Below are 26,938 nucleotides of genomic sequence, written 5' to 3'. Positions count from 1 at the left end.
TAGTTTGAGCTTCTCATAGAAGTCCTCACTGCTGGCAAAGAGATGAAAATAAGCTGTATTACTTAGCACCTTGGGATAGCAGAAGTAATGACAGTGACAACACAGCTGGTCACAGCCAGCTTGTGTTCAGTGCTTGCCTTGTGTCAGGCGGGATGCCAAGTGCTGTGCTGCTCTGGTCCTAGGAGTCTAATGAACAGTGGACAGAGTGAGAGAGAAGCCCCTGTCCTCCCAGCTCTGCCACTGGCCTACAGTTTGACTCTGCTACACAGCCTTGCTCCTCTGCTTCTCAGTGTTCTTGTTTCTAAAATGAGGGGATTAGACTAAACGTTGTCTATGACTTCTTAGATCCCATTGTGTGTGTGCTTTGTTAATAACAAATATTCAGTGAGAGATTTAGGTTTAAACCTCATATTTAGCACAGTATGTGAAGCACGTAGCAAGGTCTGTGCATGTACTAGGGCATGGTGGAACTTCTAGAGAGGATAGTTCCTGAAACAGGGCCCTGAGTTTCGAAGGTCTGTGCACGGCCATCTCCACAACTGTCCTGATCTTTTAGACTGAATTTACCCTCCCAACAAAATTTTTGCTTATAAATAACTAAGTGATGCATATTGCATTAAAAAAGTATGTCCATGATATCACATTATTTTGCTTATTAACAACTACAGAACTTATGCTAAATTTATGAGACGTGCAACAGAATGTTACAGCGTTCTTGAGCCACTGCTGTTTTACAAATTTGGCATCTGCAGGCCTCAAAAAGCTGAAATGTTTTAAATTTATTTACACCCTGCAGTTTCCTTAGGGAACTGTTTTCCATAAGCTAATGAGGCGCTGGTGCAAGGCCTCTCTGTTATTCCTGGCAGGAGCACTGAGACACATCGGCCTGCTGCCCTGCTTTTTTTCCTCAGTAGTCCAGTGCAAATAATAAATATGGGAAAATACATCATCCCTTTGAATGTGGGAGCCAAGCTGCGGGGCTGCCAAGGTTAAAACAAAGCAATTGCGAGCTTGGAGTCTGTTCACGTCCTGTACCACATGTGCCCGCATTTTAGGGACACTCAGAACGTGGCCGTTATCATGTCGGATTACTTACTCTGAGCCCATAGTCTTTTGAAATCAACTCTACAGAATACAGCTTTCTGAAAATGTTTTCTTTTGCTGGATCTAGTGTTTTCCTGAGGTCAGGGAACTTACCTTCTCGATTATGGGTCCAATAGAATTTATCAGTTCACCTCCCAGGTGCCCAGCTCTGTGTTTTGATAGCAGCAGTAAAAAGAGAAGCAGTGATGAAGTTCTAGAACCTAGGTGAGGTTCGGTGGGGGTGAGGTCCGGAGCCGATGACCAAGAAAGAATTCTTGAGACATTTTTGGTGCAAAATGGTGGTTTATTAAAGCACGGGGACAGGACCCGTGGGCAGGATGAGCTGCTGCCCCGATATCCTGAGGAGTGGCTGATTGTATACACAGGAGTTGGGTAGGTGAGGACAAAGGGGATGATGTTAGTCTCTAAGGAATTTTGGAAGCAAGGTCTCCAGGACCTTGAGGGGCTAGCTATTGTTGGGAGAAAGGTTATTTATTACTAGTAGTAAAAATCTTCTTGTGAGACCCTTTAGATGTATATCAGTGGGCCATATGCTTGGGAATGATTCTCGACACTATCTTGGAGATCTAGAGATAAAGTTTCACATTTCTCCTATCAAGTGTCCTTGTTAGTGAGATTTGGGTTTAGAAGAAATTTAACTTTATTTAGGGCTTGAGGAGCTGAGTTATTTGCCTCTGGAAATTGTGCTATTGTTAAGATAGCTTCTTTGTTGTAAATCTCTAGGACATTGGTAAACCAAGGGAGACTTCTGTTTGCAGGATTGTGATCTCTGCAAGTTAACTATTTGTTTTTCTTTTAGGGCAGCCAGGGGTGCCTGAGGAATGTCATACATATTACTGAGGGGAGTGGGTGGAGAGGGGGTGCAAGGTGCCAGCTTTTGCTTTGTCCTCAGCCAGCCTCCTGCTCCCTCATCAGCAGCAGGGAATGTCAGGACTTCTTGCTTTCACAAGCGCAGAGGGGCAGCTGGAGGGGGTGTTTCAGATTCTGAAGGTTCCTCTTATCAAGATCAGTAACCCTCACATGTTCACCCAACTTAGGAGCTCAACATGATGGGGAAGCCTAGATGCACCCTTGACGCAAAATAGGTGCCCAATGACTGAACGAATGAATTGAGGTTGCTGCTTTGCTTCTAGTCTCCCATGAGAGCAATCTAACTGGTATTTTATCATGGAAGTAAACTGGTACTAATGTTAGCAAAGCCCAAAGATTAAACAAATGGGTTAAATGGCTTCATGGCCTTCCTAGCTGCCAGACTCAGCCCCTAATACACGCAGCCATTCCCACCTCCAGCTGTCCTCTCATATCACTGTTGTCCAGCTTAACTACACATGGGCAATAAAGCTTACCTATTTAACTGGACACATTTCTCCTCCCCTTCCCCTTCTTCCCTGCTTTGTTTTCTCTGCTTGTCACTCAGAGCTGGTTGAGGTCAATATGCACGTGTTTCCTGAGTTTGGGGAGGTAGGAAAGAGAAAACAAAATTCACCTGGTGGCTCATGAGGAATGAAGATCTCTTCAATAATTAGACGCATTTCTGTCTTTGCTATAGTTCTTAGGTAGTCTTGGGTCTAGAGGCAGAGAATGATCCTAGTAATTTTGAACGTTCTCTTCCGGTTCTGGGACTTAACTAGAACATCATTATGCTTCAGGCTTGGGAGATCCTGGCACACCAGTCAGAGCTGATCTTCAGTGAGGATATGGAGTGGGTGAAGCTTGTTTTGTGCTCTTTTACCTCCCCCGCCTCTCTTAACTTTTTGATGGCTTTCCCCAGCTATCTGATATATCCTTGGATTTTGCCCTTCAACATATTATTGAAGAACCGGAGTCTTAGCTAATAAGCGCTCAAGAATTGTAAAGGAGAAAAAAGTAAAGGACCAGAAAAAGGGTAGATATGGGAGGTAAAGCCCAGGTTCAGGGTCATTGCAAATTAGTGTACCTGTGGCCTTTGGATATATTTCTGGCACACGTGGATCTCATCTGTCACATAAGACCTTCCCTTGTGCCTGCTTCTCCATTGCCTCTCTGAGACCACAGACCTGAGTGCTGAGAGTTGTTTCATTCTGCTGTGATTGGAAGTAGACATCTCTGCTCCATTTCTCCACCTAGGGATATGGGTCTGGAGGAGGAAATCAGAAAATAGGGATGCTGTAAGATTTTTTATGTGGGTGCTAGGTGCTTCACATATACTACCTCTATGATTACATATTTAAGAAAACCTTATGAGGTATGTATTTTATCATTTTACAGATAAGGAAACTCAAATTCTGAGAATTTAATCACCACAAATCACATAGCAATTAATGGCTAAGGCAATATGTGTACCCAGGCCAGTGTTTTTTGTTCTTTGGATTTTTTCTCTTTTTTATGGCACCTCATTCAATCCATCTGCTCTAAGTTGTCTGGGCAAAAGATTTAGATCTTCACTGACCTTTGAGGGGTAGAGCATCTGGCTGTGTACCTAGAGCCTCTTTTCCAACTGTAGGAAAATTAGGAGCCTGGCTGTGGGTAAGAGCTAGATGCTCTTCACATGGACAGAACTCCTGGCCTTGCCCTCCCACAGCTTCAGTCAGACCTTTGCATGTACTCTTCCCTTTTCCTGAAATCCCTTCCCTGCTCCCAATATCACTGGGAGAATATTAGTCCTCTGTAAATCTGCTCCCATAGGACCACATGTGTGGTTCTAGTAAGGAGAGCATCTTTCATGCTGTGCTGTCCTTATTTGAATACATGGCTGTCTCTATCGGGAACATAAAGTCATGAATTTGGTGGAGATCTTCTCAAGCCTCCATATCTGGCATGACAGATATTTAGTAAAGATTTAATAAATGATACAGAGAGACAAAATTCTCATCACTGTTCTCTTTCAGGATGACAACACAACTAACTCTTGCCTGAGCACAGGAGGAGATTCAGTCCTGTAGGGGGCACTGTCTACGTTAAGGCAAAGGTCAGTGGTGGCCTGGCAGTATCCGGGTATGGTGCTGGTCCAGGTTCTTCTGGAGCTTTGGCGCAGAGGAGGACTGTGGACAGATTGTCCCCGTTCAATTATGTATCTCCCCGATTAACAATTCCTTTAGGTTGATAAAATGTTAGGATGGAGGCACCTCCCAGAGGAGAAATCTACTGATGTTTCAGTGTCCTTTTTCTCAGATTAGTTATTGTTATGTTAATCATTTTTAAAATGTTGGATTCAAACTGCTTTCTGTCTACTTGAGGTGATCTCTTTGAGGGAAACAGAACAGGGAATGTGATGGGGGACTGGCTTAGAGGACATAGAAATCCCATAGGGAAGGTACCACTTTAGGGACACATTTTCTTCCCATGAGGAAGGCCCTGATAAGGAGGTATGGGCAGACCTAAGCAGCATGAGGTCATGGGCAGCTACAAGGGAAGGGAGTATAGAAGGGAGGGAAGAAGAAGCCAGAGAACAATGCCATTTTTCTGATGGTGAAGACAAATTGCAAGGGCAGATTCCCTCTCATGGTTGATGCCTGCGTCAGAGCGAGGCTTGTCAGAGAGATGACAGTATTGTCTGTGACTGAGTAATTGCTGTTGAAAGGGAGGTCCTCTGCTGCACATAAATGGTGCCAGCACCTAGGAGGTCTCAATGAACATAAAATTAACCAAGGTTCAAAGACCCTTCAAACACATGGAACATAATTCACCAGAAATACCAATAAACCGATATGTTTGGGACAGTTTGCAGTTAAGAGAAAGCAGCAGGAGAGAACAAGCTGGCATTTAGGATTTATAGGGGCTGTTACAGGGACTGAATTTGAGATCTAGCCAATTGCCTACAATGCCTGCATCTTCTTAATTAGAAATGATTTTTCAGAATGAGAACTCTGGAGTCTTGTAAGATTCTCATTCACCAAAATTAAATATTCTGGTGAATGTACAGCTGTCAGGTGATGAGACTGTTCTTTGAATCAATGTGTCAGAATTTGCACACTCAGATGAGTTTGCCCACTGAGTTAAAGTTGTCGATGTAGGAATTTACACTACAATTTTATTTATATGATCCATCCCCATGATCAGGGTTTGTGGTACTTTCTTCTGAATATCTCTAATGGGTTCAAATTCTCTTCTAATGTCAGTGGATGGGTTTAATGAAAGTCTCCCAGTGTCTCTGGGTACCGTTTGGGGAAGAAGACAAGATGACAACTGACCAACCTGTATAAAATGATAGAATTATGATACCAAAGAATGTGTAGCTTTGAAAGCAGAAGTCATGGAGATGTTTGTGGGTGGATTGGTCACTGGTGGTATGAATGCAGCCCGCTGCAGAACCCAGAGCTCCCCTGTGGTTCAGGAAGGGCACTTTCCAAACAGAGCCTCTTTTTATTTTATTTTATTGTGTTGCCATAGATAGCAGCCCAACCAGTGGTTAGCACCAGGACATTTTCTGCGCATCTTTCAGATCAATAACACACAGGAAGGAGGTCTTCAACTGACACCGATGTCCATTCCTGGCTCCTACAGGATCTGCGGGAAGGTGTTTCCCTTGCAGAGTAGTGAAAGAGGAATGAAACATGGGCTTTTGGGGTTTGCAGAGTGGCCTTTGAATTCTGAGAGTAGTTGGCCCTAATGAGAATCATGAGAGCTTCAGTTTTTTCATCTGTCATATGGAGATGATAACCTTAGAGGTTATTAAGAGGCTAAAAGAGAAGACAGAAAACACCCAGCACATAGTAGCCTCTTCCTTTGACTAAATCCCATTTATCCATGATAGTTTTACTCACACATGCCATCCTTCAGGAAACTTTCTTTGATCTCTAATTTTGTGTAAGGCATCCCAACCATAGACATTATTCTTCTCCTCCATACTTCTTAACACATTTCAAAGCATTGTTTTCCAAGCTCCACACTTGAGTAAACAGTTTTATTGCTCAAAACCTGTCACAGTGCCTGACACATAGTTGGTTTTCCATATTCAATGTTCATTGAAGCAGCGGTGAAGTACATGAATAAACAGTATATAGTACTTGTTTCAATTCTTTGAGGGAAGGGGCTCATTGGTGTGGCAGAACAAGTCTGGACATAAGATTTTTATGGGTTCAGTTTGATACTGCAAACAGTGGGATTCTGGGAGGGTCACCCAGATGAGGCAGCTCAGGTGTATTCACTTGACCTGACTGCTTCCTTCCTTTAGTTCTGGCCATAGCTAGTTTTGAAGGTGGTCACCCACAACAGACAAGTCAAGAGGGGAAATTGCATTTTTTGGGATAAATTGTAAGTATTGAAATACTCATGCATGTGGTCAGTGGTTAGTTAATAGAAACCTAGATATTTTCTCTTGAGTCTTTTTAAAAGGTTAATAGGTGGACCTCTTTATTTCAGGCTTGATTCTACTCACCGGGTTGGAAGGGCAGTAGAGTTGTTGATGGAGTATGAAGATGAGTATAAAGGTAAGATAGGGTATGAAGAATCTAGGCATGTATCAGGAATTCCAGACATTTTTATCTGCACTTATCAAATAGCAGTGTGTGTGGGGAATGTACCTACAGTCCAATGACCAGAGTTTATGTGACATCTCATCTTTGTGCTCACAGACTACCTGATATTTCTGTCTGCCCAATCCATGTCAGTTCCCTTCCGTCCTACCCTTCTCTCCCTTCCCTCCCTTCATCCTTCTCTTCCTTCCTGATTTTATTTATTTGAGAGAGAGAGAGAGGGAGAGTAAGCATGAGAGGCCAGAGGGGCAGAGGGAGAAGCAGACTCCCCGCTGAGAATGGAGCCAGATGCAGAACTTGATCCCAACTCTGGGATCATGACCTGAGCCGAAAGCAGTTGCTTAACCAACTGAGCCACCCAGGCGTCCTGTCTCAGTTTTCATATCTGTAAAGTGAGCACAGTAGTATTGACCTCACAGGCTTGCCACAAAGCTGAAATTAGTGCTGTAAAATAGTGATCTCTGGTTGTTACACAGACTGAACCCAGTGGGCACCGATGGTAAAAATTTCTATTGTGGCAGGTACTGAGAAAGTTGGCACCCTTCTGCTATTCTTTTCTGTGATGAAATCAGCCATCAAGCTCTGGTTGGCTTACACGTAAATAGAAAAATAATACAACCAAAGTAAACAAAAGTGGGAAATTGCATTTGTATAATTCAAAAACGGTTTATTTTTAAAAAACTCAAGTCATTTGTTTTCATTCAAACCATTTCCTCTTGGTTTGAATGGATTATTGCTTTGCCGTTAATTGCACTTTGCTTAGAGTTTTTCTCCTATTTCAAGATCAAGTACTGTTCTTTTGTTGATATAACCACTGACCTTATTAAAAGTTTGTCCAGATAAATCATGGTTTTTAAGATAAGAGGGACACTAACACAAACATGGAAAGCTGGTCACCACATGATGGAGGCTTGGAAAAGTCAGTGCTCTACAATTGGTTAACTGTGGCACGTTTTAGCCTATAGTTCTGATTTGCCTTTTTCAGTCCATTTGCAGCCTCACTGGGAAATGGGGAGGAGCTGTGAGTTTACTTGTAGATTTGCACATGTTACATTTTTATAGAAATTTCCAAAGCATTTTAATCAGACAAGCTTTTGTTGGCTGAGAAACTATATGATGCACCCAAAATACTTCTGCAGAGTGTGGTGTTGAGTGCCATTTTATTCCCATGAACTAGAAGTTCAGTATGAAAGACCAGGATTGAGAAATGCAGTCTGACATTTTATATACTTACATATATCTCACTTAGGGCTGAGCCATTCCTGAAAGTTAGTTTAAATTTTCCAAGTATCTTTAGGGAGATGCAAAAGCCTCAAAATCTAAGAGGCACAGAGGCATCTCATTTGTGGGTCTGTTTGGACTTTTCATTCCTTTATTATGTGTGCATGATGGAAAGCTCTTTAATGTTAAAAGTAAATAATGGCCTTTAAGGTAGAAGCACTCAGATTAGTGACTTTAAATATTATTATACATTTGTAACTCCAGCCAGATTATTTGATAATGCCTGTCTCTGTCTATTATCAGAGAACACTTGGAATGCTTTCGGCCTATTTTATGAAGGTTTGTTTCATAAGGGGAAGTAGATGTTTTAAAATATGATAACAAGGTTATGAAACTTCAGTTTCAGATGTAAAGAATGGTTGTTTGTTGATGAGAACAGAGCATGCCCAAAGCAAGAAAGGCTTTTTATTACTACCATCCAGGTCGACCTGCTTTAAGCAGCAACAGATGAGTCTTTTCGATACTAGATAGGGTGGAGAGAGTTGTAATTGTTTTACTTATCTGCTCCTATCTTAATTCATCTGCATATTTACTTATTGAAAATGTAATTATCTTATTTGTCTGCATTTTCTCAGGGTGCAAGGGGGGACTTTGGGCACCATTCCTATAGTCCTTCCTATTGAATCTCTACATTCTTCTCTTCTATTTGCATGTAACTATGTCATGGGCATCTAATACAGAGCACCCCTCAGCTAACTAGCAGAGTTAAACCGACCAGTTTACAACTAGTCCATAAACTGAGTTACCACATCCTGCAGGTTTTTACTTTGCAGCATCTCTCAACTCTGCCCGCTTGTTTATTTCCATTTCCAAGATGACTCTGGCAGTCTGGGCTCTGATCTAACATGACTGGACTAACTGCTTATCCGGGTAATGTAGTGCATTCTCTACTGTGCTGTCAGAGTAATTTCCTAATGTGGCTCTTTATATCCTACCACTTCCCTGCTCAAAGCATCCCCACATTCCCATTACCTGCTGAGAAACTGCCAACTTCTCAATCTGACATGTAAGCTGCTTCTAATATGGCTCTACCCATTGGAAAATACAAAACAAAACTTCGGAAGCGTTCTCAGCACACTGATGGGTTTTGAGGACATAGTCACAAGGCCAGGAAGAGCCTCTGCCCTTATGGATCTTTTAATTGGGGAGACAGATGTTAAATAGCTTCTGGAAAAATCAGTTATTTGTTGTCCATCGTGTGATGTGCTGCAAAGGAGAAGCACTGTATGCTTCAGGTATGTTACAAGAATGTCAGGAAAGGCTCGCTGAACTCTGAGAGATATCCCGAAGTATGAGCAAACGCTGGTTAGACAGAGTGAGACTGGGGCAGAGGGAGTGGGGAAGGGGTGGGGGAGGGGGGTCATGCAGAGGGAACAGACCATGGGGAGAGAGAAGGTGTACCTCTGAGGAGCAGAAAGCAGACTTTGCAGAGTAAGGCAGGAGAGAACAAGAGAGGAAGGCAGCCTCCATCTGCAGGGCTTGGTGGGCCTGGAAAAAAATGTCAGATTTTATTCTATGGGCAGTGGGAAGGTTTGAGGTAGGATATGTCATAACCAGATCTGGGTTTTAAGACGTCACTCTGTCTGCTGTGGGAGAAAGTTTTGGAGGCAGCCCCGGGTGCCTACAGAAAGAAGCTCTTGCCAAAACCTAGGCAAGATAATACTGTCGGGGAGAAGTCAGATTTAATCAGTATGTTTAAGGTGGATTGGAAAGGATTTGGAAGCTGTTGGGATGGGCAGGTAAGGGAGGAACAGAATGGCTGTTGGGGTGCTGGCAACCATTCTCCAAGATGGAGTACTGGAGGAAGACCAAATTTGGGGAGAAATAATATGACTTTAGTTTCCACTTTTCTTTTCTTTCTTTTTGTTCTTTTTTGGCGGGGGAGGGGTAGAGGCAGAAGGAGAGAGAGAGAATCTTTTCTTTTTTTAAATTTCAATTTTAGATAGTTAACATACAGTGCAATATTGTTTTCTGGAGTAGAATTCAGTGATTCATCACTTATGTACAACACCCAGTGCTCCTCATAACAAGTGCCTCCTTTTTTCTTGCTTTTTCTTTTTTCTTTTCTTTTCATTTCCTTTTCTTTCCCTTTTTTCCTTTCCTTTCCTTTCCTTTCTTTTAGTTTAAACATTTTATTTTGAGAGGGTGCACATTTGAAGGGAAGAGGGAGAGGGAGAAGCAGATACCCCACTGAGCAGGGAGCCTGATGTGGGGGCTTAATCCTGGGACCCTGGGATGACTTGGCCAACTGAGCCACCCAGGTGCCCCAACAAGTGCCCTCCTTAATACCCATCACCCATCTAGTCCATCCCCTACCTACCTCCCTCCATCAACCCTCAGTTTGTTCTCTTACCATTAAGAGTCTCTTATGGCTTGTATCCCTCTCTCCCTTTTTTCTTTTCCCTTTTCCCATGTGTTTATCTGTTTTGTTTCTTGAATTCCACATATGGAGTGAGATCATCTGGTAGTTGTCTTTCTCTGAATGACTTTTTTCGATTAGTGTAATATACTCTAGCTCTATCCATGTTGTTGCAAATGGCAAGATTTCATTCTTTTGATGGCTGAGTAATATTCCATTGTATATATATACCATATCTTTAGTTGATAGACATTTGGGCTCTCTCCATAGTTTGGCTATTACTGATAATGCTGATATAAACATTGGGGTGCATGGTGCTTATATCCCTTGGAATCTATATTTTTGTATCCTTTGAGTAAATACCTATTAATATAATTGCTGGATTGTAGGGTAGCTCTGTTTTTTAAAGGTTTTTAAAAAATTTATTTATTTGACAGAGAGAGAGAGAGATCACAAGTAGGCAGAGAGGCAGGCAGAGAGAGAAGGCGAAGCAGGCTCCCTGCTAAGCAGACAGCCTGATGTGGGGCTTGATCCCAGGACCCTGGAATCATGACCTGAACCGAAGACAGAGACTTAACCCACTGAGCCACCCAGGTGCCCCAGGGTAGTTCTGTTTTTAACATTTTGAGGAACATCCTTACTCTTCTCCAGGGTGGCTGCACCAGTTTGGATTCCCACCAGCAGTGTAAGAGTGTCTCCTTTTGTCTGCATCCTTGCAAACACTTGTTGCTTCCTGACTTGTTAATTTCAGGTATGCTGACAAGTGTGAGATGGTATCTCATCATGGTTAGATTTGTTTCCCTGGTAAGGACTAATGTTGAGCATCTTTTTATATGTCTGTTCGCCCCCTGGATGTCTTTTTTGGAAAAGTGTCTATTCATGTCTTCTGCCTATTTCTTAAGTAGGTTATTTGTTTTTTGGGTGAATTTAGGTTCTTTGTAGATTTTGGATACTAACCCTTTATCAGATACGTCATTTTGCAACTATCTTCTCCCATTCTATAGGCTGCCTTTTAGTTTTATTGATTGTTTTCTTTGCTGTGCAGAAGCTTTTTATCTTGATGAAGTCCCAGTGGTTCATTGTTCCTTTTGTTTCCTTGTCTTTGGTGACATGTCAAGTAAGAATTTGCTATGGCTGAAGTCAAAGAGATTGCTGCCCATGTTCTCCTCTAGGATTTTGATAGATTCCTGTTTGACATTAAGGCCTTTCATCAATTTTGAATTTATCTTTATTTATAGTGTAAGGAAGTGGTCCAGTTTCATTCTTTTGCATGTTGTTGTTCAGTTTTCCCAACACCATTTGGTGAACAGACTGTCTTTTTTTCCATTGGATATTCTTTCCTGTTTTGTTGAAGATTAGTTGACCATATAGTTGTGGGTCCAATTCTGTGTTCTCTATTCTGGTCCATTGATCTATATGTCTTTGTTTGTGCCAGTACCATATTGTCTTGATGACTATGGTTTTGTACTACCACTTGAAATCTGAAATTGTGATGCCTCCAGTTTTGTTTTTCTTTTTCAGAATTGCTTTGCTTATTCAGGGTCTTTTGTGGTTCCACACAAATTTTGGGATTGTTTGTTCTAGCTCTATGAAAAATGCTGGTGGTATTTTGATGGGGATTGCATTAAATGTGTAGGTTGCTTTGGGTAGTATAGACATTTTAACAAAGTTTGTTCTTCCAATCCATGAGCATGGAATGCTTTTCCATTTGTGTCCTCTTCAATTTCTTTCATAAGTGTTCTACAGTTTTCAGAGTATAGATCTTATACTTTATTTAAATTTATTCCTAGGTATCTTATTGTTTTTGGTGCATTTACAAGTGGAATTGATTCTTTGATTTCTTTTTCTCCTGCTTTGTTATTGGTGTATGGAAATGCAACAGATTTCTGCACATTGATTTTTATATCCTGTGACTTTGCTGAATTCCTGTATAAGTTCGAGCAATGTTTTGATGGAGTCTTTTGGGTTTTCTACATAGAATATCATGTTATCTATGAATAGTGAAAGTTTGATTTTTTTTTTTTCTTGCCACTTTGGATGCCTTTTCTTTCTTTCTGTTGTCTGATTGCTGAGGCTAAGACTTCCAGTACTATGTTAATAGTAATGGTGAAAGTGGACATCCTTGTCTTGTTCCTGACTGCAGGAGAAAGGCTCAAATTTTTTTCCCCATTGAGGATGATATTAACTGTGGGTCTTTCATAGCTTTTATGTTGTTGAGGTATGTTATTCTCTCCCTACTTTGTTGAAGGTTTTTTATCAGGAAAGGATGCTGCATTTTGTCAAATGCTTTTTCTGCATTTATTGACAGGATCATATGGTTCTTATCTATTCTTTTATTAATGTGGTAAATCATGTTGATTGATTTGCAAATATTGAGCCACACCTGCAGCCCAGGAATAAATCCCACTTGATCATTGTGAATAATTATTTAATGTAGTGTTAAATTCAATTTGCTAGTATTTTATTGAGAATTTTTGCATCCATGTTCACCGGGGATATTGGCCTGTAATTCTCATTTTTAGTGGGATTTTTGCTGGTTTTGGAATCAAGGTGAGGCTGGCTTCATAGAATGAGTTTGGCAGTTTTCCTTCCATTTCTATTTTTTGGAACAGTTTGAGAAAAATAGGTATTAACTCTTCTTTCAGTATCTGGTAGAATTCCCCTAGGAAGCTGTCTGGCCCAGGACTTCTGTTTGTTGGGAGATTTATTTTTTTAAGATTTTATTGATTTATTTGACAGAGAGAGCACAAGTAGGCAGAGCGGCAGGCAGAGGCAGAGAGAGAAGCAGGCTTTCCACTGAGCAAGAAGCCTGATGTGGGACTTGATCCCAGATCCTGGGATCATGACCTGAGCCGAAGGCAGCGACTTAACCAACTGAGCCACCCAGGCGTCCCTATTGGGAGACTTTTGATTACCAATTCAATATCTTTGCTGGTTATGGGTCTGTTCAAATTTTTTATTTCTTCCTGTTTCAGTTTTTGTAGTTTATAAGTTTCTAGGAATCTCTCCCATTTCTTCCAGATTGCCCAGTTTGTTGGGATATAATTTTTCATACTATTCTCCCGTTTGTATTTCTGTGGTGTTGGTTGTGGTTGCTTCTCTACCATTCATGATTTTTAACTATTTGGGTCCTTTCTCTTTTCTTTTTGATAAGGCTGACTCGGGATTTATCAGTTTTATTAGTTCTTTTGAAGAACCAGCTCTTAGTTTCATTAATCCATTTTCTAGGGTTTTTTTGTTTGTTTGTTTCTATATAATTTATTTCTGTTCTAATCTTTATTTCCCTTCTTTTGCTGGCTTTAGGCTTTATTTGCAGTTTCTTTTCTTACCTCTAGGTGTAATGTTAGGCTGTGTGTGTTTGAGACTTTTCTTGCTTCTTGAGGAAGGCCTGTATTGCTATGTACTTCTCTTTTAGGACTACTTTTGCCTCATCCCAGAGGTTTTGGGCTCTTCTGCTTTCATTTTCATTTGCTTCCATGTAATTTAAAATTTTTCTTTGATTTTCTGACCGACACATTCATTCTTTAGTAGGATGTTCTTTAACTTCCATGTATTTTTTCTTTTGGTTGACTTCCAGTTTCATAGTGCTGTGGTTTGAAAATATGCATGGTATATTCTTGATGTTTTTGTACTTCTTGAGGCTGATTTGTGACCCAGGATGTGATCTATTCTGGAGAATGTTCCATGTGCACTCAAGAAGAATGCATATTCTGCTGCTGTAGGATGAAATGTTCTGAATATATCTGTGAAGTCCATCCAATCCAGTGTGTCATTCAAAGCTATTGTTTCCTCATTGATTTTCTGCTTAGATGATCTGTCCATTGCTATAAGTGGGGTGTTAACGTCCCCTACTATTAGTGTATTATTATCAATGAGTTTCTTTAAGTTTGTTACTGTTTTATATATTTGGGTGTTCCCATGTTGGGGGCATAAATATTTATAAATTATTAGATCTTCTTGATGGATAGACCCCTTAATTATGATATAATGCCCTTCTTTATCTCTTGTTATGGTCTTTATTTTAAAATCTAGTTTGTCAGGGGACACCTGGGTGGCCCAGTCAGTTAAGTGTCTGTCTTTGGCTCAGGTCATGATCCCAGGGTCCTGGGATTGAGCCCTGCATCAGGCTCAGAGGGAGCCCTCCCTCAGAGGGATAAGAGGGAGCCTGCTTCTCCCTCTCCCTCTGCCTCTCCCCCTGCTTGTGCTTTCTCTTTAAAATAAATAAAATAAATAGGTAAATAAATAAATAAATAAATTTAAAAAGTCTGGTTTATCTGATATAAGAATGGCTGCTTCAGCTTTCTTTTGACATCCATTAGCATGATAGATGGCTTTCTATCCCTTCACTTTCAATCTGCAGGTGTCTTTAGGTCTAAAATGAGTGTCTTGTAGGTAGCATATCAAGCAGTCTTGTGTTTTTATCCATTCTGACAGCCTATGTCTTTTGATTGGAGTTTTTGGTCTATTTACATGCAGGTGGTTATTGAAAGATAATAATTTAGAGCCATTGTGTTACCTGTAAAGTTGGCATTTTTGGTTTCTGGTGATGTTCTCTGGTCCTTTCTAGTCTTTGTTGCTTTTGGTCTTTTTTCTTCCCTCAGAGTCCCTCTTAAAATTTCTTACAGGGCTGGCTTAGTGGTCATAAACTTCTTTAGTTTTTGTTTGTCTGGCAAACTCTTTATCTCTCCTTCTATTCTGAATGATAGCCTTGCTAGATAAAGTGTTCTTGGCTGTATATTTTTCTCTTTCAGCACACTAAATATTTCCTTCCTCTCCTTTCTGGCCTGCCAAGTTGGGACAGAGAGAATCTTAAGCAGGGCATGTAGCCCGACTCAGGGCTTGATCTTACAACCCTGACATCTTGACCTGAGATGAAATCAAGAGTTGGACATTTAATGACTGTGACACTCAGTTGCCCCTACTTTTTACTTTCTGTAAGACATTCAAATAGTAATTTTCAGTAGACAAATAAATTGAAAGGCAGTGTTGTAGTGGTTAAAATGCATGGTCTGTGGACCCTGATTGACTCTTAACCGCTGTGTGATCTTGGGAAAGTTTCTTAACCTTTCCGTGCTCCCTAGTTTCTTCATCTGTAAAATGGCGATTATAACAATAATACTTATGTTACAATGTTCCTTTGAGGCACAAATGAGCTTAGCATATATAAAGAACTTAGATTGGTGCATGGTACAGAATGAATACTATATCGATGTTGGTCACTATTATTATTTATAGACAATCCCAAAGCTCAAAGAAATCTGGGCTGCTCCTGTAAATTTGGGGCTTATTCACAATGCCAAGTGTGAAGCTTCATGTGGGATGAGGCTCTTTCTCGGGAGTGTGTACAGAATGAAGAAGGAAGATGGCCTCACTCTAGGTCTCAAGGAATCCAAGAGTAGACTGAAGATTAGCAATTCACAGTGCCTGGGACTGAATGGGAAAGAGTTAGAGACAGAGGAGAAGTTTGGAAGCAAAGGGAAGACTGTGCTTTGAAGAGGAGGGAGGCTTTAGCAGTGTCATATGCTGCTAAGAGTGCCTGAATGCCTGGACAGAAAAATGCCCAACAGCTAGCAAGCAACCATTGAAAACTTTTGCAAATTTTAGGTGGTGCAGTGGAGATTGAAGCCAGGTTAGAGAGTGAGGAAAGAGGGAGACTTTAGGTGGGAACAAATTATTTGAGAAGTTTGGCTTATCAGAGAAGAAAACTTCCATTAGGAATACAAGTTACTTCTTGGCCAAGTGTGGGCCAGTCAATAAGGACTATCCCTGAAGTATCTAAATCCCCTTTTGCATGCAGTGGAGGGAGCTATAACTCCCTTGGTCATGGCCTTCAGTTCGATTGAGGAATTAGCCTCAGTGGTCTCCTGAGTTGGCTGAGTTCAGCAGTTGTGGAAGTGGTCTGTGTTGGCCAGGTTTCTGTTGGATTCAGTGGTCTTGACTCACCAGTGGGCAGCAAGAATGTCTTACTACCCAGGGAAGATGATAGTTGAGGGATTGGGGAACATAGTAACTAGGCTGTTTCTGGAAAGTGGCTCAGAAAGAAACTGGCTTCTCTGACTGTCAGTCTGGGCTCAGATGCTTGTCTGTGGAAAGAGCATTTTTTTCTTTCTTTCTTTCCTTTTTTTTTTTTTTTTGTCTGATACAGGTCTGGATGAGACCCCAGATCAAAGTACTACTTTAACAAATGTATGTTCCATCACCTCAAGTGAGGAAACCTGGCAGAACAATCAGGTCTGGGTTGAAAATAGATGTTTTGTGGGAACATCTGCTTTTGGGAAGACTTTCCTCTAATGTCCCTCTTTAACTACAAAGTGTGAGCCTTTCATTGTAACATGCTGTGATTTGCTGACAACTGTTGGAATGTGGAGGTGAACTACGTTAGGTCATCTGGTTATGATGCCAGGCCACTGGAAGGCTCCAGGCAGGCTGGATTCAGAACTGTGAAGTCATTGGATTTTGTAAGGGAAGGATTCACTGAGATTGATGGTACTCACTTCCTGTAGTTTCTGCCCCCGCCCCTGAACACTACACCTTTTGTGCAAGAAAGAAACAAATAATAGGAAATCAAACCTAATCAATTTGCATTATTCATGGTAGTTTTGTTCTAAAAGTTTCTGTGTAAACACTGAATTAATGAATATTGAACTACTGTTCCTAGAGGAAATACAAGCTTAGGCATTTTCATTTAGGCACTGAAGAAAATATTTCACATTTTCTTCAGTGGTTAATATATCTAGCCTTGTTTTATGTGCATTTCTGTTTAAAAATGCTATCTTTTTAAAAAAATTTTTTTATTTCTTTTCAGCATAACAGTATTCATTGTTTTTGCACCACACCCAGTGCTCCATGCAATCCGTGCCCTCCCTAATACCCACCACCTGGTTCCCCCAACCTCCCACCCCCTGCCCCTTCAAAACTCTCAGGTTGTTTTTCAGAGTCCATAGTCTCTCATGGTTCACCTCCCCTTCCAATTTCCCTCAACTCCCTTCTCTCCATCTCCCCTTGTCCTCCATGTTATTTGTTATGCTCCACAAATAAGTGAAACCATATGATAATTGACTCTCTCTGCCTGACTTATTTCACTCAGCATAATCTCTTCCAGTCTTGTCCATGTTGCTACAAAAGTTGGGTATTCATCCTTTCTGATGGAGGCATAATACTCCATAGTGTATATGGACCACATCTTTCTTATCCATTCGTCCGTTGAAGGGCATCTTGGTTCTTTCCACAGTTTGGCAACCGTGGTCATTGCTGCTATAAACATTGGGGTACAGATGGCCCTTCTTTTCACTACATCTGTATCTTTGGGGTAAATACCCAGTAGTGCAATTGCAGGGTCATAGGGAAGCTCTATTTTATTGTCAATTCATTAGCATTGAATTCTTGGCTAATGGTGCTAGAACTCATGCATGAATGAAGTTTATCTAAGACATGTATTTTCTCTGTAAGGTGTATCATATCATAGCTTTTTAGTGCTTGGGAACAGTAGATAGTACTTCAGTACTATGGGGCCATTTTTAGCAGTGAAATTATCAAAAAGTACAAAACAAAAATTGTGGCACTAAATATACCTTGAAAAAGAATTGTCGTATATAGTCTGAAAGCTGAAACAGGAAGACAGGGTGTCCCTACTGTTTGACTTCAGCTGGGAACATGTGTTGCTCAAAATTTGCCCCTACTCTGTGCATGTTTACAGATGAGTGGGAAAGCAGGGTGAATGTTGATATTGGGGTTACAAATAAGTTTTAATGAGTAGATGAATTAAAAAAAATAATGGAATCCATGAATAATGAAGTTCAGTTTTCATGGATGTCTATAATTTGGATAGTTTGGTATAAGGTGGTTATTTTAACCATTTAACACACCTTCTTACATCAAGATTCTGTCATTGTCCTGGGGGTTAAAACCAAATCAGTCCAAATGTCTATACCTTTTATATCTAAAATGCAACATAGGATATATTCAGAAACATGGAAAGACACCAAAAGGTCCATCCTCAGACTTCTTGTTCTTATAGTGGCAGGATGGCTATGGCAGTTCTGAGCATCCAATTCAGACCCACAAAAGAGAAACTGTTTCTTCCCGTGTGTCTTCTATTAGTGAAAAAAATCCTTCTCTGAAGCATTCCAAGAGATTCACTCTCACATCTCATTGGCTAGGAGTATGTCACAGGTCTAGCCATTTGCTGAAAGAGTAATGAGATCAAGATAATGGACTTAAACCAATCCAAATTCACCCCCTGGTCCCCTGGTGCGGGGTGCACATGGTCTGAAGCAACATGGCTTTTTTTTTTTTTTTTAAATATTTTATTTATTTATTTGAGAGAGAAAGAGAGGGAGAAAGAGCACAAGTCAGGGGGAGGGCAGAGGGAGATGCAGACCTCCTGTGGAGCAGGGAGCCCATGCGGGACTTGATCACAGGACCCCAGGATCATGACGTGAGCCGAAGGCAGACGCTTAACTGGCTGAGCCACCAAGACACTTGCAATGTGGCTTTGCAGAGAAGATGATTTTAAACAAAACTGGGCTTGGTCAGAAGAGGAAAGGGAAGTGAATTTGGGATAAGCAAACAATAGTGTCTACCATACTTAATAATCAAAGACTGTATACTAATATATGGGAAGAATTTTAATCTCAAATTAGGTTTGTGTTTTATGTTAGAGTTTCTACCACCCTTAGTAGGCTGCCAGGACAATTACATGGTATCCTTCTGGACACTTCTCTACAGTGGGAATCTTCAGAGGTTCATTCTTTCTTCAGGCACATAAAAAAGAAGCTCTCGTTAAAGCCATTGGGGGGAAAAACTATGAGCATTTGTGGGACTTAATCTTGCTATGGTAGGATAAAGGGGAGTCCAGATTCTTTGCTACTACTCCCTTTGAGAGATGGAGTCTAATTGCCCACCCTTGGAGTTGGGCTGGTCTTTATGGATTGCCTAATTGAAAGAATGTAGACCCAGACCTCTTTGAATATTCAGTCTTGAGATACAGCTACTGTGTTACGAAGAAGTCCAGATACTCCATGGGGAGGGCCCTGTGAAGAAGAACCAAAGCCCCTGACCTGATGACAGCCTGGGTTGAGCTCCAAGCTGATAGATGGCATCAACTTGCCAGACATGTGCGGACATCATCTTGGAAGTAGATCTTCCAGCTCCAGCTGAGCCTCCCCAGCTGAACTGCATGGAGCAGAGATGAACCATCTCTCCTGAGCTCCACTCTAATTGCAGATTCTTGAGCAAGGTAACTGGCAATTTTTATTTTAAGCCACTGTAGTTTTAGGTGGTTTGTTACTAAGCAATATATAACCAGAATACTTAAGAGAAAGCAAGACAGACTCAAGATTGGAAAAATTCTATCTGGGTGCTTAAGAAATGAATAGCCTTTTAATTAGACTCTTATTAATCACCCCACCCCTACCATGGTACTCAGAAATGCTTATTGAATGAATGAATGAATGGTCATTTCACCCTTGCTGCCTTCAGAATAGGGAATAAAGAGAAAGTTTTAAGCAGTTCTTTTCTAGGAATATGATTTCAAACCTTGGTCCTTTCTGTTTCTTTGGAACATCCAGAAAAATCCTAGAATCAAAGAGCTGAAAGGGAGCATGTGTGATTTGTCACCCTGCCCTGGGGTTACATGGCACTTCATTCGTATGCTTTCCAAGTTGGTTTTATTGCCTCTTTAACTTTTCTCTTGAAAATCTCAGGAGAAGAAAAGCATCAACCTCAGTTTGTGACAAGTGAGTCATTGATAATTGTCAAGAAAATGGAGAAAAAACATTTCCCCCTTAATTTGTAATACAAAGGGATTTTTATTTTTACTTTCTTAAATGTACTACTTATTTCCACATCTTATATAATGAAGTCCACAGCATTTTGGAATGATTTCCCAACAGACGACAGAGTTCCCATTTTTTCTCACAGGGTTATTTACAACAGCCCCAGCAGAGCCCCCACAGCTTTGTAGAGCATGGGGAGGGGGGTCTACCTCAGTTTCCAGTGAATGCCAGGTCTCTCTAATGGGGACATTGCTTTGACTGGGCTTATCAGGCGTCACAGAAACAAATTCTAGGGTTAAGTTTGCTTCCTGCCTGGGCATTGCCTTTAAGTGCTTAGGCTTATAGTACTCATTGTGGAGATGTCTGGACTCTTCACGTGAATTTTATATATGGAGGAAGGTTATGACCAATGAAGTCTTTGCTTGAGAAGCAGTTTCAGTCTTTTGAATTATGTCTTCAGTTTTAATATCTGCCTCAAGGAGGCAGATCAATACTATTGTGAATAGCTAGGAAGGTTGAGAAAGAGCTGGTAACTCACACAAATTGGCTCCGTGAATCCTTCTAGTTGTGCAACCCATGTTCTTTATTTAATGTGAAAAAGAAGTTGGGGTATGTATTTTTGCTAAATCCTAAGGTCAACAACTTTGTAGGACAGAGTAAACTGGAGAACTGCCTCTAAGGGCAGTGTTGAAATCCCATTTCTGTAGTGTAGTGTTTTCAAAGGGCAGCTTGCAAACCATTTTTACCAGAATTACTGTGTGTGTGTGTGTGTGTGTGTGTACTTGTTAAATATTCAAATACCTGGGCCTCACTGTAAACATAGTGAATCTGAAGGGGGTTGGGGCAGGAATCTGCTTTTCTAATAAGCCTTTCCTGTTATTTAAAAGGTTCTGACACCTGCTGTCCCTGCAGGAAGACTGGTGGTTTGTGAACAACCATCTCAGAGGTAAAAAGAGCCTTTAGAAGACACTGAGAGATGAGTATTTCACCTTCCACTGTCCCCAAATGACTTGTCAGGAGGTGGAACTTACAGAGAGGTCTGTGGGACTCCATAAGTGGTTCTGAACAGGAATCCTTAAACTCTTTATCAACCATTTTTTACTTTAAATTTCTACCATGATGTTCTTTTTTTCTTTCTTTTTTAAAGATTTTATTTATTTATTGACAGAGATCACAAGTAGGCAGAGAGGCAGGCGGGGGGCTGGGGGAAGCAGGCTCCCTGCCGAGCAGAGAGCCCGATGTGGGGCTCAATCCCAGGACCCTGGGATCATGACCCGAGCCGAAGGCAGAGGCTTTAATCCACTGAGCCACCCAGGTGCTCCTATCATGATATTCTTAAGCAGAAGGACTGTTCAGTAGAATTCTGGAGCATTTTTAAAAATACTGCATTATCACAGACCTTGCTTAACCCAAATGTGAGAAATTTTGCAAAGGGAATTTGCCTGTTTAAGAGAATACTTTGACACTTTAGAAGTTGGGGTTAAAATATTTTGTTCCTTATGGTGTAATGAAAACTTGAGGTCATAAAAACATTTTCTTAAATTGTTATACTGGTTTCAATAAGTCACGCCTTTCTGAACTGAACCTGGGCTAGCTTAAATGACTTCCTTGGGCTAAAACAACTCAGTAGAAGTAACATTGTACAAGTTCTGGAGAGGGTCCACGTTCATGCTCTTGTGGCTTGTCATGTAAAGAAGCTTAGACTAGCCTCTTTGAGCATGAGAGGACCTATGGAGGGAGAAGCCCTGGTGGGTGAATGACCATGAGCTGTCACAGTTGAGGTGCAAGAGCTGTGAGTAGACCCATCTTGGATTTTCCAGCCTCAGTCAGTTTTCCAAGTGACTGAAAATGCATGAGTGAACCCAGAGAACTCATGAACACAGACAAGCTACCCAGCTGAGCCCAGCCAGATTGTAGAATTATGAACAAATCAATGGTTTTAGGTCACTGATGGGAATGATTTTTTACAAACCCCTAGATAACTGTAACAAATATGGTGGGAGACATGGGTCCTTTGGGTCATATGACACTCAGGGAAGCCAAATAGGAAGAACTATTATGGAAGCCCCTGGGGATGGTGACACACTAGTTGGACTGTGGATGCTTCCATTTTCTCTGAGGGATTGCAACACCATGTCTTGTGCATACTTCTATTTGTCACTAATATATGATTTGTTTCCCTGCCTATCTCTCTCACCAGAATGTGGAGAGTTCCTTGTAGAAGAGGCCACATTTCAGTTGTTCTGTAGCTCTAGAACCTAACAGTGTTTACCGTATAGAGGTTGCTCGAGAAATGTTTGTTAAAAAAACCAAACACTGAAATAAAACCCCAATGAAGTGCTACTGTGTTACCAAGGAATAGGAAGGAAACGGTGCACTTGAGTGAACCAGTACAGAGGCGTCTAGAGAAAGGAAACAGTAGTTGTTTCTTTTGAATTTACGATTTTTTCCTTCTTTGAGTTGCACAGTTTATATTTCCTTTCTATTTCCTTTCCAGGGTGCTTGATGCATCCTACTTTAATCCTTCACTTTGTGATAATTACTACTGGTCCCTAGAAAAAGGATATAAAACTTCATTGTTGGATTTTCTCCCCCATGATTTAATTCCATCATTTTGACTGGCTAGTATGAAAAGACAATTTCATGTATGCCTAGAGTTGGGAAAATACAATGGAAATTTAAATATCTTTGGTGGCAGTATCATATGAGATCACAAAGTGAATGCTATGTCCGTTTTGAAAAGTGGTATATACACAGTGTGTTTGCATGTCCATGGCTGCTCGCAGTGTCTATTTCTAAATATCCCTTATTCTGTTTCTCTCCCCTCCCTCTCTTTCCTAATCCTTGTTTTTGTCTCTTTCAACCTTCTAACTTTATAAACACCTGCTGTATCTTTATCTTATTTAGCATTAAAATCAAACTGCAACACATATTTTACTAACTATAAACCATTTGTATTTTTTGCTGTTAATCTAAAAATCAAATAAATAGAACATTATATAATTTTATTTCTTGAAACATTCCTAATTATAAGGAAGTCTTATGTAACTTATGTCACTGATGAGTTTTCTATGGGTAGTGGCCCTCAATATTAAAAAAGTTTGTACTGGGTGAGATCTGGCCTATGATGCTTTTAAGGGCCGGTTTCCTCTTTTCAGTCATATCAAACTTGAGTAAATGGGGAGAGAGGAATGACGTTTGGCTTGAACCTACTTGTAAGCCCTCAGAGGACTTCCTTACCACTGTTCAGAGACAGAATCCCAGCTGGAATGGAAGCCCCTATGACAGTCAGCCTTGATCTTTTCTGAAAACCAAGCAGCAGATTGTCAGAGGCTGCTTTCCAACCTTCCTCTTGAGCTGTTCCATGTTTGGAGCAGCGTCTCACTTCCCCTACCTGGCTTCACCTCCACCTGGGAAAAAAGGGAACATGAGAAAACTGTGATTCCTCTGCGCATGACAAATCTGCCTAGTTTTCTGTCTTTTCTTTCTGATGAATCCATCAATGCCGAATCCCTGGTTCTTTCTGGGATCCCGAACCCTGAGGTCGTAGTCTCTAAACCCTGCGTGCTACACAAGTATGGCAGAGACTGCTCCTGCCCACTGAGAGTCATTCTCTTCTTCATTCCCCAGACTCACTCACAGTTTTATGTATTCATGTAGCTGAATTCATGCCAGTAGAATGTGAGTGAGTATGGTAAGGTGTAGGCCCATTTGGGCTGACCATAACCTTCCATGTTTGTTCCTCTCTTCTTTCTCTGTTTTGCCCAACTGGAATGGCAATGCCCGGGATGACCTTGGAAGCATGGTAGAGATGACAGAGCTGCTGTCAGCTTGGATCCCTGAAAAACCTCATGGAGCAGACTTCCCTTCTTCAATCAGGAACCACCCTGGATTGTTATGTGAATAAAATATTCTGTTGGGGTTGAGGCTGTGTTTTAGGTATTTAGCAGTTAGCTTATAAACCAAGATAATATAACAATTGTGTAAGTGTTCAGTAAACAAGTTCAGCCTAAGATATTGATACATTGTGAGTGAGTAGCTTATAGTGGAAAGAACCCTGGTGAACATTTCAAAGCAAGTGTGTGTATGTATGTGAGTGTTATGTGTGTATTTGGGGTCAAAAGCAAATCCCGTTCTGACATAATGAAGTGTATCAGTTAGCTTATGCTATTGAACAAAACACCCCCAAATGTAGATGCTTAATAACATTTTAATTAAAAACTAATACTGTGGAGCTGCAATTAGTGGGATAGTTCTTCTGGTCTTGCCTTGGCTCACTCTTGCACCTACCAGCAGCTTGCCTGGGGCGGAATGGCCTAGGATGGTCTCATGGCTACAGTGCATTCTCCAGCAGGCTAGCTGGGGCGTGTTCACATAGGAACCTCAGGGTTCTGAGTGCAGCAAGAGAGGGCAAGTATCAATGCACAAGTACGTTTCAAGCCTTTTCTTGTATCACGTTTGCAAATATCCAAATGGCTAAAGCAAGTGACATGACCAAACTTAGGTTCAAGGAGTGGAGAAACGGGCTTTTTCTGGATGTGGCATTGATGGGAAGACATGCAAAATATTGTGGCTTTTTTTGGAGGGAGGAATTTATCACTATTGAGTCATGCAAGTAAAGTGCCACAATGCTGAGCAACCTCATAGAAGGTGGAGTCTGGTACCCTTGTTGCCACCTTTTGTTGTTGTTGTTGTTGTTGTTGTGGAACCTTAGAAAAGTCACTCACCTGCACTCCCCACCCCAGATGCAGGAATGGAAGCACAGTAAAGTTGCTGAGCTCAATAATCTCTAATGTCCCACCCAATGCTCTAATTTTGTCTTTCTTTCCCAGCAGAGGAGTCAGGGTCAAAGTACACATTATGGGAACTAAAAACATAGTTTTGTGTGTTGTTTTATGGTGGTTGCAGGGGCACCTCCTGACCAGCCAAACCCAGAGCAAGACTCAGAGCAAACCGGGTAGGTGCCAGTGCCAAGGGCAGTGCCAGGGCAGAGCTGCGCCAGCCCAGCTGTGGCCACTTCCATCTCCTTTTAAGTTTAACTCGGGTGAGTGGGAGGTGGGAATCCATTTTTATTTCTGGTCTGCTTCCTGCTGATTGTGATTCTTCCGTTAATGCCCTGTGCAAGTTGAATCTCACCTCCACTATCCTCTTGAAAGCCAGATTCTCCTTTTACAGGTGTTTTCTTTTGCGGGGGTGGCGAATTGATGCAGCCACATTTTCCAAATACAAATAAACCAGAGTGGAAGGTGCCCTTGAAAGTGTTAGTGCTTGGAGCAAAGTCCCGGAACTCTGTGGAGCTGTCAGCCTCCCGGGGGCCTGCTCTTGCTTTGCCAGAGTTTGTTGGTTAGGGAGGGACAGGTGGCAATGGGGACAATCCTCCTCTTTCAGAAAGCAGCAGTCAGAAACCTTGAAACCTCCTTGAAATAATTCCCCTTTTAGTGCCTAAACAACCTTTAGGCAGGGGAGAAAAAAAATAACCTTAATGGGAAAAGACGAGGGGGTGGAGTGGGGGCAGAACTGAGATTTTGTCTTTTCTCCAGATGAACGGCTATGAGGCCTATAGACCCTGTGGCTTTTCCATCCCCCACAGGTGCTACCCCACTTTTCTTCCAGAGGGATTTGTCCTAGGGGGTTTAGCTGGAATAGTACCCTGTGTGCAGCCTCTTTCCCACTAGCCTCCCCACGTTTTCTTACAAAGAGAAAATTGGGCTACACCACTAGGAGAGAAAGTGCTGGAAGGGGGAAAGGAGCCATAGAGGAGCAGGCTCCCCATGTCAAGGCGGGGAGAGGCATTCCCATGGAGTGGAGGAGCTGATGAGCAGAGTGGGTGAAAGGGCCTCAGGGCTCTTCGAGTCTGTCCCTGGCTCCCAGTCCCATAAACTGCTGGGCTGGTGCCTGGGGCTCCAAAGCTGAGCAAGATTCTCTGAAAATAACAATGAGGGTGATAGTGACCGGTGGCTGCCACTAACCAGAAGGAGAGGACGAGAAGGACGTGAAGGGGGAGGAAGGGAGAAGGATTAAAACTGATTTTCCCAACCCAGTCCCACAAATGGGAATTTCTGGGTAAACGTGGTGACTCCTTTTGTTCTAATATTGCTTCTTCTAACGATTAAAATAGAAGATCAGGCAGAAGACACTAGCCAGCAATCGGCTCCCTTTCCTGCACTCTGATGCTGCTGGTACCAATCCTGCCCTAGAGGAAATCCTCAGTAAAGGCCAGTTTCTTTGAGAATGGAAAATGAAACCAGGTTATCAGATTTTCCGTGAATCTTAGTAACTCAAACTTTGGGCCACCATTTAATGGCTGTGCTGGGTGAATATAAAATCACTGAAAGTTCATAACCGGGAGCTACAATGACCATTCCTGATAGCAGTTGGAGATGGTTGAGCGTGTGCTAGGAGAGCAGTGGAGAAGGAGTTTAGGACGTGAATTAAGAAGGAGAGGAAGTTGGAGAGTATGGGTAAATACTGATGACTGACAAAAGGAAAGGGAGAGAACAGATAACACAATGGAGTCTGTGGAGGATATTTTGTGTGTGTCAGCAAAGAGGAGCAAGAAGTGACAGGAAGCTGTTTTGGCATAAAACTGCTACTCTGGAGAGCCTGGCTTAGGGGAGGCAGGGAGGCTCGTACAAGAGTTTCAGACTTTGTTATAGAAGGACCACTACAGGAAACTTCTTAGAGGCCTTCTGTCCAAATACTGGTTAAGATGCTTGCTGGTCCACTGTGTCCAGGTTTTGCCATGATGAAAGATTAGAAGTAACTGGTGTGACCAATAAATCTCCAGCCTTAGTAGTCTGTGTCCTGCAAATGAGAGTCCACTTTCTTTTAATATCCCAATTAATTTTCTCGAGTACCCATTGGCTTAATTGCAGGAAATTCATTTCTCTCAAAAGTTCCCCAGCTAATTTTAAGACCACTTCCTTACTGTATAATTAAAGGGGCTCAACCATGTTACTGCTTGG

This window comes from Martes martes, assembly GCF_963455335.1.
Source record: "Martes martes genome assembly, chromosome: 4".
In the NCBI taxonomy this organism is placed as follows: Eukaryota; Metazoa; Chordata; class Mammalia; order Carnivora; family Mustelidae; genus Martes; species Martes martes.
Note: the sequence above shows the minus strand (reverse complement) of the source record.